The sequence below is a fragment of the Phodopus roborovskii genome, unplaced genomic scaffold (genome assembly GCF_943737965.1).
Source record: "Phodopus roborovskii unplaced genomic scaffold, PHOROB, whole genome shotgun sequence".
Taxonomy (NCBI): Eukaryota; Metazoa; Chordata; class Mammalia; order Rodentia; family Cricetidae; genus Phodopus; species Phodopus roborovskii.
In genome coordinates this window covers 4,384,823-4,398,668 of record NW_026125540.1, presented here as the reverse complement: position 1 = coordinate 4,398,668, position 13,846 = coordinate 4,384,823, and the positions used below count along the sequence as shown (strand labels likewise).

Below are 13,846 nucleotides of genomic sequence, written 5' to 3'. Positions count from 1 at the left end.
TACTATTTCAGAGACCTGCACTTCCAGATACATAGACTGGGAAGTCTGGGTTTGGAAAATGACTAAGATAGGAGCCCAGCAGGAGAGATGTTCATATCTGGTTATAGCCAAATGGTCTGAAACTGTAGAGGACACTGGAAAATACAAGGGTACACACTGATATTTGGTGTGTTCTCCAAATATCATATATCCAATAAAGAAGTGCCATAGATGTTAAATTGTACACTAAAAATATGTTTAATCAAGTTACTTGAGAAGGGCTTTTGGAGAAAATATGAAAAATATGAGAATGTTTTCGAACTTTTTCACAGGATCTTTTGTCCATGTTTTAGCTCCTGGTTTTTTTCTTTTATCTTTTCTTTTCTTTTCTTTCTTTCTTTTTTTTAATGAAATAACAGTGGTTATATGAATCAAAATATGTGGCAATGCATTAAGTTTATTCATATTTTAGGTGCCAGAGTCTCTTCTATCCTTGTTAATGGGGATGCAAGCCTCTTCTTTCATAAAATACATCTTATGCCTGTTATTTGTCTTAAGATACTCATGATTTTACTGGGTCAAGCACTATCAAAACCAAATGAATCTTTTTGACAAAAACTTCAAGGACTCTGTTTCTAAATTGGAAACAACTTTGGCAAAAATGATAGCTAGGTGTACTTTTTAAGTAAACATGAGCTCAATTACAAAGAAAAACAATCTAAGAATTTATTAAAAAGCAGTGCTCACATCTCTATGAAGTTTCTTGCTTATAAGTTCAGGAAAGTTCCATGGTCAAACCTTTTATTTATTGTACAAAATAGGCATGAGTGAATGCAGCACTTCCTCCAGTATAGCAGGACTAGACTCCAGACACCTGATACCAGATTTCATGCTCTAAATGTGGTTATTTCTCTGGTAAATACTGTCTGCTTTGGGGTATCACAATAATTCATGGTGATTTAGTAGACCACCCTATTTCACATGGCCTGCAAGTTACAACGGCTAAGATTTCTAGCCAGCAAAGCTTATCATAGCTGAGCCATTCGGTTATTAGGGCTTGTAGAGGGATTGGACCTTAATCTTGTCCTTCTAGTTTTGCTTTGTTGACTTGGAAAAATTACTCCAGCATTGCACATTCCAATTCCTTGAATTCTAACATCATTAGGACAAAATAGTCACCTTTTTCTGGGCAGTTTTAAATGAGTTTATACATTTAAAGTACTTAGTAGAGAAACTGATGAATTATTTCCCCCAAATGTTAAATAGAATAGGAATAAAAACCATGAATACAAATGTGTGTTTCATTTTCTTCATCTCTAGTTCTAAAAAGGTTTTATCTTTACTATAGTGACAGTAAATGTGACACACAGAGACAGAGACAGAAAGACAGAGAGAAACAGAGAAAGGACTGATAAGCAACACCTACTACACTGAAATTATTTCTCTATTTCTTTCTAGTCAAAATAGAAACTCAGGTCTTCCCCCTGTTTGGTTGAAAGAACAGTAGTATCCTTCCTTTCTTGCTTTTAGGTAAATCCTTTAAATGGCATAACAACTCTGTAATTTTTAATGCTAAAGAATATTTCTGTAACATTTCAGGATGGAAGACTCTTGATATTTGATATTCTTTGGCCAGAAGCTTTTTCACAGCTGCTTTTAGATGTGGGCTGTTCAGCTGCTCACTACAGTTGGAAGCCACTCAGCTTGTGGATATTACAAAATACCCTCCTGCCAATGTCATTTCTTCATGTGTTTACACATGTGTGTTCATCTGATGCCAAAGTTGTGTCTATGGTTCCAGAGACTTGCGTATTGTCAAAGCCTGTTCATAGAACACATGATATCTATTATGAGCACCACATACATAAAACAGGCTATTGTTTGCTGATAATCTTGTATTTTCTAGATGTTTACATTATGAGTTAGCACTCATGCCACGGTACCCTGGATGGTGCTCATTTCTACGGCTCGGGGCTACCTACAATCGATGCATTGCAACCATTTGGTAACAGTTAAGAACCCAGGTTAACACATGAGGTATCATCTAAAGCAGCCATGGTACTGAGGCACTGCCCTCTCCTATATCAATTCTTGAGCTTTCAAATAGAAGATACCGACTGATAGTTTGAAGTTGGGAAAAAGAAAAAAGAATGCCTAGGGGGAAATATATTCAGACCTTATGAACCCAAATGTGGTGACTGCAACAGTAAGGTGATATTCTGCTCTGAATTCACAATGTTTTCTTCTGAGCTGCTGGTATTTCAGCACTGGATTAGATTGAAATCCTCACTTGAAGTGAAGAAAGGGAGGTGGAGGACCCAGTGCATTGAGCTGCATAGAGTCTGCCCTTGACAGCACTTCCTGCTGCCTTGACAATTTCTCTGTCTTTCGGACTATGGAAATAATGACTTCGCCAGAGTTGCTATTCTTCCTGTTCTATGTTGTAGTCTTTCTCCTTGTCCGTGTTTTTTTCTTAATTAGGATGATCTGCCATTTCCCACTACTGCAAGTTATGTAAAAGCCATGATTCTCCCGGCTGCTAGGTGGCAAATGAAATGATCAGTAAGATCCGCTTCTGGCAGGAAAATGAAATCATTTTTTATGTTAAATAAAATAGCTGCAGGATTCTACCCATAGCCCAGGTCTGACTGGGGAATGATAAAAGATGAAGTCAGAGGGTAGAACTCTTTGATCAAATGGATTGCCTTTAAACAAAGCTTAGAAGAAAGAATCCCAGTGCCAAAGCCACACAGCTATAAGTACAAATACAATATTAAAAAAAAAAAAAGTCACTTATAGTTATAGGAGTTGGGGATTGGGGATTAACAAAGCAAAGTCTCATTAGGGAACTGAGCCATGAAGCTACAAAAGGACAACTTTGTTTTTCTGTCCATGAGCCTGAGCCATGGTAGAAATGCACTTTAGGGAAATAGAATGCTGTGTTCTATACTTGTCTAAAGAAGTATTCCAGGGGACCCCAAATGCCATTTTAAAATGTTCTTACGTGCTAACCAAAACATGCTGATGGGTTGGGCAAAAGGTTTGACCTCTTCATATGTTTTCATATTTGCTTCGAGACTCAGCTTTAACTCCAGTGGTCTATGGAGGAGCAGAGTATGGGCAAAATGAGCTAGAGCACTGTGGGAGGCTGGGCAAATATGGCAAGTCTAGAGAATTCTGTACCATGATTCATTTCTCTAAAGCAAGGCTGATACTTGTTCTCCTTAAATTGCTACAGAGCAGGAAACAGCGTGGTTGTGCCCTTGCAAAATGAATGAAGACCCACAGATGCATCAATCTTCAAAGGGTTTTCATTTTCTCTGTGTAAGAAGCAGCTTTGCTGAGCTAAAATGATGATCTCTCAGTCGCATGAAGACCAACCCTTTTCTGAATGAAGGCATTATTTAAGGAATGTCAATGAAGTCCCTTGATGTATACTTTTCTGTGTGGTTATTTTTGCAAAACATGTCTTGAAATCGTTGTTGCAAAGATATGTGTGACCTCCAAGATGCAAATAACCCCAGCAGGAGTCATTGTAACACCATCAAGGGCATCCTTCCATCATGTAGCAAAAATCTGAAGAGATGATTTTGAATGGAGTCATGTTTATACCACTTTTCCTTTTCTACATTGACTTAAAGGTGTTACAAGATGTTGATATCTCTCTCTGTCTCTGTCTCTCTGTTTCTCTCTCTCTCTCTGTTTCTCTCTCTCTCTCTCTCTCTCTCTCTCTCACACACACACACACACACACTCACACACACACGAGCCATTGAGGAAGTCTACGGTGTCCTTAATCTGCATTGATTTCTTTCTTTTTCTCTAAATTTCCAGGCTACAATCCAGAACATTCAATGTGTGCATGGTAGAGAAGAGTCACAGTATGATTAGTAGCCTCAGGTGAGTATAGGACCATCCCTTACATTCTTGCTCTACAGTGCCTACTCAACAGTGGTGGAAGGTGGTGGAGCACATCTGAGATGCCTGTGGTCTGTAATTATTTGGGGGCTGACAGTTGCTGAACACCAACTCTAATAGTACCTGACGCATGTCTTAACACTTTACTCAGGCAGAGTACAACTGTTGCAGGAGCCAGAGCTCACTGCCAGCTTCTTATTCATCACTCCCAGAGTTAACAGGGAGAGAGTTCCAAGAACTCCATCTAATGAAGCCCTCATAAACTCACAGAATATCTTACTTATAATCACTGCTGTTTAGAAGATGGGACTCAGGGAAGAGAAATGGTGGGCAGTCTTAGAGCCACGAACAAATTCTGAGTTCCTCGGAAAAGTGTCCTATAAATTCAAGATATAATTATCTGGATCACTGTGATCATCAAGTTTGTAGCCATTTGGCTAGAAATAAAGAGTGTTGCAGAATGTGCTTCTCAGAGCTGGGAAACATGTGGGCTCTGGAAAGCAAAGGCTGCCTTCTGGCCAATTCCTCAGGGCTTGTTGACTCACACACTTCCACAGGTAAGTGGTGACCACCATCTATTCCTTTCCCCCACCAGTGCTGTGCCCTGAATTTAGTGTAGCCCTGAATTTGGGCTACCTGATTTAGTGTAGCTGTTATGACTAATAAGGTATATACATTCAACACTAATACACGGGACAGAGAAAAAAGTTATTTCTATTATTTCACGGGATTGTATATTGAGAGAAAGGAGAACATCTCATACAGAAGACTATTTTGATACAGCTTAAGATGAGCAGGGCAAGTCTTAATAGGTATGTTCTAATATTCAGGCATGTTTAAACCATATTCTCAACAATGTAGGATCTGCTGTCAAAGGGAATGCATGGAGAGAGCAGAGGTACATGGAAGGAGAGAAAAACCAGGAAAAGGAACCCTCCAGTCCAGGTTTAGCTGAAGAGGGTGGAAGAGGCCAGAATATCCATTGCTATTGTTCAATGTGTCTTATAAAATGTTAACTAGATCATCCACCTTCCGCATAGGAAGATATCCACATTGCTTACTTATCCTATGTGTGCCTGTGTGTGTACATTCAGGCTCACTCAGAGAAGAAATGAGCTCTGAGCCCACATCTACTCAGAACTGAGGAAACCTTCAAACTAAAACAAATTTCCAGGAGAATGCATGACTCTAAGTATGTTTTATAATAAATATCTGGCCCAAGAAAGAAGATACACAAGTGCAATTGAATGAAAGAGTCTAAAGGAAAGGAGGAAGACTATGAAATTTTGTTAATAGCATTTATTATCATTACTAGTAATTATCTTAAAGAGAGCACTGCTATTTCCACATTCCTAATCCTTTCCAGTGCTATTATGGTTATATTTTCTAAGCTTTGTGGTACCTGCATACTTGGCTTATTTGAATTCAGAATACTTCTTTTATCCCTGTAGGGTTTTGTTATCTGTGAAATGGCAAGCTTTGTGCTGTCATGATGGACCAGTTCAAACAAAAGGGAAGAGATCAAATAAATAATATCCAAGTAACTTGGAGATATTTACTGAATTGCATCATATTCTCCTTTTTCTGTTTGTGAAGATGAAGGAAACTTTTCTGGTTATCAGCTACATAGGGAACCTGTGAGCTATTTAGCTAAAAGGTCTTTAAGTGGCATGAGCCACATGGTGACTACTGCTGCTTGACAAATGCTTCTAGCATTTCAACATTGCAAACCACATTTTTCCAGCACCTTTTTTATTTTCATTGTTAATGATTCTCAATATTAATGCCTTTTCCCTTTGGGACATTTTGTGTAGGCTTTGGTAAGGGATATAAATGTGTACAATGGTAGCCTCTCTAAACAAAATACTTCTTTGGAAACTCCCATTCCACCATCCCCCATGCACTGTCTCCTCCCCCCCCTCCAAGGAACCAAGAATTCCATTGTGCCCTCCCAAACACACCAGATATGTTAGACACACCTGACCCAGTGGATAAAATGCCTACAATTCAGATCCAGAACCTGAGGCAATTAAGAGTAAGAGTTTAGTTAATAAATGTAGAGGAATCAGAATAGTGCAGTATAATGGGAAAAGAGTAAGACATCCCCATTATGAAGGAAACAGGACCATATAATAAGACTAAGGCATTGTAGTATAGTGTCTGCTCCCCAGAATTACCTTTTCCAAGGTCAAACATTTGGATAAGGATCTTCATTCCCTGGGGGCTTGAGGAAAGTTACTGCTTGCTAAAAAGGGAGACAAGCTTATCTCTAACAAGAGGAACTTCTGGCCCTTCATTAACATATGACTGGTTCCTATTGTCAAGATCAGTGCTAGATTCCTCAACCCCAGATCTCAAACCACATCTCAGGTCACATGTCCTTTATCTCCCATTTAATCCTGTTTACAACCACAGAGTATAAAAAGTGTAGTAGTAGTTTTTTTTTTTTTTTTTTTTTTTTTTTTTTTAATTAAAGACTGCTGGCAGCCAACCCAGTTCACTCTCAGGTTCATGTCTGCTGAAGTAGGTCTGTGGCACTGAGGGATTATGCATCAACTGTCTTTAAACCTGAAGTTTAGAGGTTGGCCATTGCATTTTCTAAGCTGATCCAAGTGTGAAGAACATTTAACTTATAATATGTCCAATGAAACTTCAGTCTATCTGTCTCCAGAGACCCACATTTGAATAATGAAACATTGTAAATTAGGGTTTAGGCTTGCAAAGTTGGTGGTCTCAAACTGGGTTTGCTCCATGGCTTCAGGAAGACAAGCCTATGGGACTTGGGAGGAGCCTGTAATTACCAGCCTTCTTCAAGCCTCTTGATCCAAGAGAACACTGTGACAGTCAGAATCCTATTGTTATAATGCACACTGGGAAGAGATAAGGCTTGTGTTGACTCAGTTTTGGAGTTTTAGTTCATGATTGTTTCAACCCAGTTGCTTTGGGTCTGTACTAGTACATCACAGTGGGTGGGGGTGGGGGGTAAAACACAGATACTCAACCTCAACTATTCCCTTCAAGGGCATGTCCCAGATCACCTATATAACTACCATTAGGCTCTACTTCCTAAAGATTTTACCACTACAATAGCACCACCCCACTACAATTGTACCACCCTGGTGAGAAAACCTTTATCATATGAACATTTGGGGACAATGGGCAGCATTCAAACTATGGCTAACATAATTCCAAAGACTAGTAAAAAGCTATTAAAACGAGTAAGTTTGCCTTATTCAAAGATATAAAACCAACATACCAAACTCAGCATTTCTATATGCCAATAACAAATTATCTGAAATTGAAATCAAGAAAGCAACCACACTTACAACACATATGGAAATACTATCTAGGAAAAAGTTTAATCAAAGATGTAAAAGATCTCTACAATGATAACCATGGATGTGGGATATTGAAAAGGACACACACACACACAAATGGAAGATAAAAGACATCCCATATTCATGGATTGAAAGTTTGAATATGTTTTGTAATATTCATAATTAGATTTATTTATTGTTTGTGTTGTGTGCAGGCATGCATATACCACGGCACATATAGGGAAGGCAGAGAAGAATTTGTGGGAGTCTAATGTCTCCTCCTACAGTGTAGATTTTTTTGAATTAAACCCAAGTCAAGATTGGTGGCAAGAGTCTTTACCCATCTAATCATCTCACTGACCACAATATGTTTTATATATCCATATTATTAATCTTGATGTACAGATTAAATACAATCCTTGTCAAAATGTTGATGACATTCTTCTAAGAACTTGGAAATATTCCTAAAACTTGCATAGAGTCACAACATGAATGGAAGTGGTGGTCATTACACTAGTGAAATAAGTCAGGCAAAGAAAAAGAATGACTACTTGTTTTCACACATATGTGGAATCTACAACAGGCAGTCTTATGGAGATTGAGAGCATGTTTGTGGTTACCAGAGCTTGAGGAGTGTGGATCTGGGAGAAGACAGTACAAAGAAAAGTTAATTTTTTGAGGAGGTAAATCATAATTGCAAAGATTAGATATTCTGGTATGATATTTTATGAGAGAGTATCAAGAATATACCATGTATTTCAAACAGCTAGAAAAAATATTACCATAAGGAATAAAGATTCTTAACCCAATTTAAGTATCACATGATGTATACATATCTTGAAACATCAGGCAGTACCCATCAAAGCATGCAGTTTTAAGGACTTTAGATAGCAATTAAAATAAATGTATTAAGGAATAAATCTTGAACATGTGTTAGTCATGATCTTGATGTCTGAAGATGTGATGGTGAAGTTTTTCCACTGGAGTTTTCTCTTCTTGGTAGTGGAGGGTGTGTCTCTGGTGGGATCAGCAATTATACACCATCACTGTTCTGGGGACTTAAATCCAAGCAAAGGAAACTGGAAGCAGGCCATCTCCTAAAGGGCACCACCCAGAAGGTCTGCTCAAAGAGGCAAGGGGAATCCAGCAGCAACTCAGTTTCGTCATGGGTGTCACTAGAGAAGCGACCTTGCTTTGGTTGAGCCACGCTTGATGAATATTTATACAAACACTCAAATGAGTCTGTAAAAAACAGGTGGGGAGAAATATCAACTAGCTCCAAAAGCTGAACAATTTCACTATGACCCTTCTCTCTGAAGCTGGATCTAAAGCCTTAGAAATGAGCAGAAGAGGCTGAGCTAGAAAGAGGAAGGGTGAGATTACCCATGATGCTCAGGTTTCCAGGCCAGGCATGGGGGCACAGTTTCAAACAGGATCAAGTTCAGTATCATGCATAGGCCTTCAGAAGCAATGGAACAGCAATATTCTTGTGACTGAGCAGGGCCCAGAAGGCTGTCCTGGATGTCAGGTACCCTCAGTTACAGAAAGAAAAGAACCTGCATGAGTGTGTAAGTGGTTGGGGTGAAATATAATTAAACACGACTGTAATTGATTTCCTCTTGCTTCTGTTCTGTGTTTGTTTTTGTCTCAGAAGACATAAACAAATGATTCATTCATTTTCTGTATTCAAAGACTGGAGAACAATGCTTGAAGATCCTGAGAACCTCCTCATTCAGGACTTCAAACCTCTGAATGCTTCTGTGCCATTGCAGAGTTCTGCCTCCCTGCTTAGGCTGAGCCTTGTACTGGGAGTGAAAGAGCACAGGGAGGATGTTCCTGCCTCCTACTCTATGCCAACTCACTGCACTTTATCATAAAAGCCCTCCTGAATCAGCATAGGTCGCTGAATGCCTAAAAAAACAAAAACAAAAACAAAACCACACCTTAAAATGTAGAGCAGTCATCTTCCAATATCAGTCAAAGATTCAAATTTCAATTAGACACATCCTGCAGAAAGAACTAAAGGTTAATGATTCATTTGGTATTTTCCAATGAGATTGAAAAAGTCCCTTATATTCCAGAGTATTGTTTTGCTTTAATTCTAGAACAGGAAGCTGGGCAGTCCTAAATTCCTAAACTATTTTTAAATTGAGTATTGTGCACATGCTTCAGTATTACCCACAATAACACAAGGTTTCTTCATGAAAGGTGTGGCCACAGAGGGAAACAGACAAATGTTCAAGTAATATTGGTGTAGAACAGGCTGGGATAAATTAGAAGAAGTTAAGTAACAAGTAAGTCTATATTGACTTCAAAAAATATTTTTGGAGGAGAGTGAGAGAGTTCAGTCTGTTTAGCATCCACAATGCCGCATATTTAATACCTTGCATTACATGGCAACACACAAATAAAACCATTTACTTGAACAGGCAAATGAATAATTGAAATGCAACGCAAAGGAAGATGTAACTAAACACCTTCCAGTTCCCAAATTTCAATTTCATACTGATCACTGTTGGCAAGGAGGGGTGGACAACAAGAAGGAGAAAACTATGTTCAGAAAAGAGAGGTCTAAACAGATGATAATGAAAACTACATTTATTTCCCAAAAGTCTTAACATTTTCATTTAGTTCTGTGTCACTGAACTCTAAATTGCTTAGTATATTCATTCCTTAAATCCTGATTATGTCTTAAACGTCCATTAAAAGTTACAGAGTTTGGAACAATGGAGTTGAAGCTAAAATCAAGGTTTGATAACTTTCATCTACAAAAGGAAACTAAACAGAACCTGTTGATAAAGGATTCTGTGATAGAATAGAGAGTTTCAAAGAGGTGATGGATAGAGTAGGTAAACTGAGAGAGTAGGAGACTGTCACCTTGAGTTTACCTGAGAACACTAATTTTAACCATGTGCATGTCACAGGAAGCCCATGGTTGGTCTGATTTGTATATAAGTACTAAGCAAGGAATGAGGGTTGAGTCAAATAAAAGCTTCCTTAGGGCATCAACCGTATGTAAGTGTTGGGTGAGAGGTGGAACAGTACATACAGACAACAGTAGAGAATAAATGACTGTACAATGCCCAGCCCTAAATAGGATACTAATGTCACCCCTCTCTCCAGGTCTCAAGGATCTTCAAGAAGAGGGCAGAAGAATGGAAGAGGCAGGCCTGGTCAATTACATCAATGAAACAGTGGTTCCAGGAAGAACAGGGTAGATGAACTTAGGAACTCACAGCAACAGATACAAGACCTGAACAAATTCCTCCCAGACAAAATCCTAGCATAGAGCAGGGAAAGATGGCTGGGAAACCTTTCTACCACCATCTGAAGATCTCTGGAACTTGACAGCTGCTGGAAGAGAGAGAGCCATTTTTCTCTTATGATGTGACCTCTGGAAGGTTGACTGCATACCAGTCTAAGGCCCACTCCTCAGACTAACTGAACAACACAGACCAGACTCAACCAGGGAAGAAAAACAAGGAGGAGGTGGAGGAGGAGATGGGGAGGGAGACAGGGAGGAGGAATAAAAAATTTCAAGTTGAATGTGAAGGGATGGGAAGTAGGAATTGAAGAACTGACAGGGATATGAATATGTTCAAAATATATTGTATTGGTGGGGCAGCGATAATATAGTGATGAGTATAGCTGCCTTCCAAAATACACTACATGAAATTCTCAAAGAAAAATAACAAATATTTTAATGTAACCTTTTAACAAGAAAGTTATGTCATCACTATTTTAATCATTATTTTATAGAGCTGTATTTAACTAGCTCCTTGCTGACCTTGAGACTGTATCTTTTCACTATTGCAAGAGTATGTTGTGTACTTTGGGAGTAGACAGAGTGAGAGATTTGGCAGAAGAGTAGATTTAAGATCAGTGTTGTGGACACTTTAAGCCTGGAGAAATATTCTTCACATTTTGTATAAACATTGTTACCTCCTTAGGTGTTAAAGCCTTTGAAGAGGACATCTATGATTTCTGTTGAATGTAAATGTATGTACAGCCTGTTATTCCTAGCAGATCTTAAATAAATATTTCTTCAAATTAAACCATGACATTAATTTAAATTTTTTTTTTTTGTGGAATCAAAATACTGTGACTTGACGTTTTTTCCCTCTCTTTGTATTATTTCTGAAAACATCTTTAGACTCAATGTTCTATTTTGGACATATGCAATTCCACTACAAGCTCAGGCAGAGTTTTATGTTGGTAAGAAAAATGGAAGATGTTATCTGGCAGGATTAGAAAAGACAAAGGAGATCTTCTTATTCCTCTCTCTCAAATAGAGTTCATTCAGCTCTTAGCAACACACAAATGAGAGTTACATCAGTAGTACCAGGAGTTAATTGGGGGACAGTAGTGCCATTTGTACATTCGTGATCATGAGAAGTTCATGCCTTGAAGGACTGCATACATATAGTCATTTAATTCCACCATTTTTATTTTTGGTGTGTGTGCAGCTAATCATTTCCTTATAAAAATAGGTGCAACAGTATGTAGATCTTTTTGCATACATCATGCTAATGAAGTGGTCTTCTCATTTGCATCTGAAAATTTAGATGTACCCAATATTCCTTAAAACATATTAAATATTTAAATGATTACTATTCTTTAAGACTATTTCATCCAATTTTTCTCTTATCTCTCTGTTTTGGGCCCTTTCCTTCTCATCTGAATTTCACATATGAAACAATTAGGCAAAAAATATTAAATCAACTGATATTACACAATGATTGATTTTGTTATTTATTTAACAAAAATCGCATTCAGGCCACAGGCTAATTACAGCCTTCTGTATAACTTTATGACTTTGGCTATTAGACTTTTAAATTCATTGATAAGTATATGGCATATTTATAAGTCAGTACCATATGATTTTTATATTAGAGATCATCTGGCTTGCTCGTACTGATAAGAGAACGAAGAAGCCATGGATTTCTTTTGACACTGGACACTTTAATCTCTTGAGGATGCATTTTCCGGTTAAAGATGTGATTGATATGTGTTTGCTTTCACAGCACTGCTGCTCAACTAGTCTCCAACCTGAAGTAAAAATATTTGATTGACAGACTGACAGATGGTTATTTCAGCTACTGTTTTCACTGATGTCCTGATAAAAATGGATGGCAACCCTATCTGTGTCCTAAAAGGAGGTATGGAGCCATCTGCATGGGTTTTTAGAAATGAGTGTTTCTAAACCCATGAGTGTTTAGAAATGAGTGTTTCTAGACCTCAGATGCAAGGGAGGGGGCCACAAACTGCTCAGAGGATGGGGGACATTGCATAAAGGTATTTGCTTCATGCCTGGGATGACTGAAAGCTTATCATCCTAATGAGTTGTGGCAGTGAGGGCAGTGAGCACTACAGCTAAGGCTATGCTCACCTGAGCCAGTGCATTATCACTTAGTTCCTTGTCTTTCTATCACTGAGAAAATTGTCTTTAAAAAGGGAAGATTCTAGGCCATTAAAGACTAGGCTCATAAGCAAAACTACATAGAAGAAAAGATTACCTTGATCTCATGGTTTCAGAGATTTCAATCCACAGCCTCTTAGCCTTGTCCTCTGAGCTGTGGTGAAGCTGCACAGCATCATGGAAGTGTGTGGTAGAGCCACACTGCTAACCTCATAGTGGCCAGAAAGAAAAGTAGAAGAGGATGGAGAGAGAGTAGTTTTATAAAAATCATTTCTCCCAGACTGTTATGATCTGAGTCTATAGTTTCATTAATCCACTTTTGAGGTCACAGCCCTCCTGATTTCCCCACCACAAGGGTCCTACTGCATTGGGAACCTAATCTTCAGCACATGAACTTTGAAAGACACTGAGGACCTATGCCAAAGTAGCTCAAAACACTTGGTTTCTTTCTCAGAGTCTTCACTGACTTACCGTTTATTTAAGAAAGGATTATTTCCTTTCCAAATATTTAGGGACTTTTTCAGGGGCCTCAACTATTGTTGATTTCTAAGTTAATTCCACTGTAGCAAAAGAAGATCCTCTGATGGCCTGACCCCTCTTTAGCTGTCAAGGTCTCCTCACTCCACAATGGCCCTGAAGCTCCTTGGGGAGTGAGATGCAGCTTTACGGGCATTATCTCATCCCTTACCCTGAAGAGTTCACTGCCCTTTGTTGCCCTGTGTCTTCAGAATCTTGGTTTATACAACCTATTTCCAGCTCTTTCAGACAGGAAGGTAAATCTTGCTACTTTTTCTTGCTTTAAAGCTCACAGTTATGTCTAGGTTTCATACTCCTTTTATATACTTACATGGAAGTTTGTATATCTGAGCACTTTATTTAGGTCTATGTTTAGACACCACATAGTAAGGAGACTATGGAAAGTCAACGAACTTTGTGTTTCCATGTTATCTTCTAGAAAAACGGAGTTTAGGAAAAAATGGTGGAATTTATTAAGGATACAGCATTAGAACATCAAATACTATCTATTATTATTACTAATAATAGTAATAAAGACATATCCCTGAGTTTGACGCCGGTTGACCATAGAAGTAATGTGGATGTGTATTGTATCAGTCTCTTTATTTATGAAAGAGTTGTGCCCTTTAACGTGACAATTTTGCACAATAGTTCTTACTATATGCATTTTCTCAAAGACAGTTGCTATTTATTTTTT

At 38.3% G+C, this 13,846-nt stretch overlaps 1 non-coding gene across 1 annotated transcript; it reads right to left on the bottom strand.

The window, feature by feature from the left end:
• Positions 1-389: 389 nt before the first annotated feature.
• On the bottom strand, positions 390-511 carry LOC127216315 (U6atac minor spliceosomal RNA). Its single transcript, XR_007834013.1, has one exon. It is a non-coding gene; the product is annotated as a U6atac minor spliceosomal RNA (small nuclear RNA).
• Between the last annotated feature and the right edge of the window lie 13,335 nt (positions 512-13,846).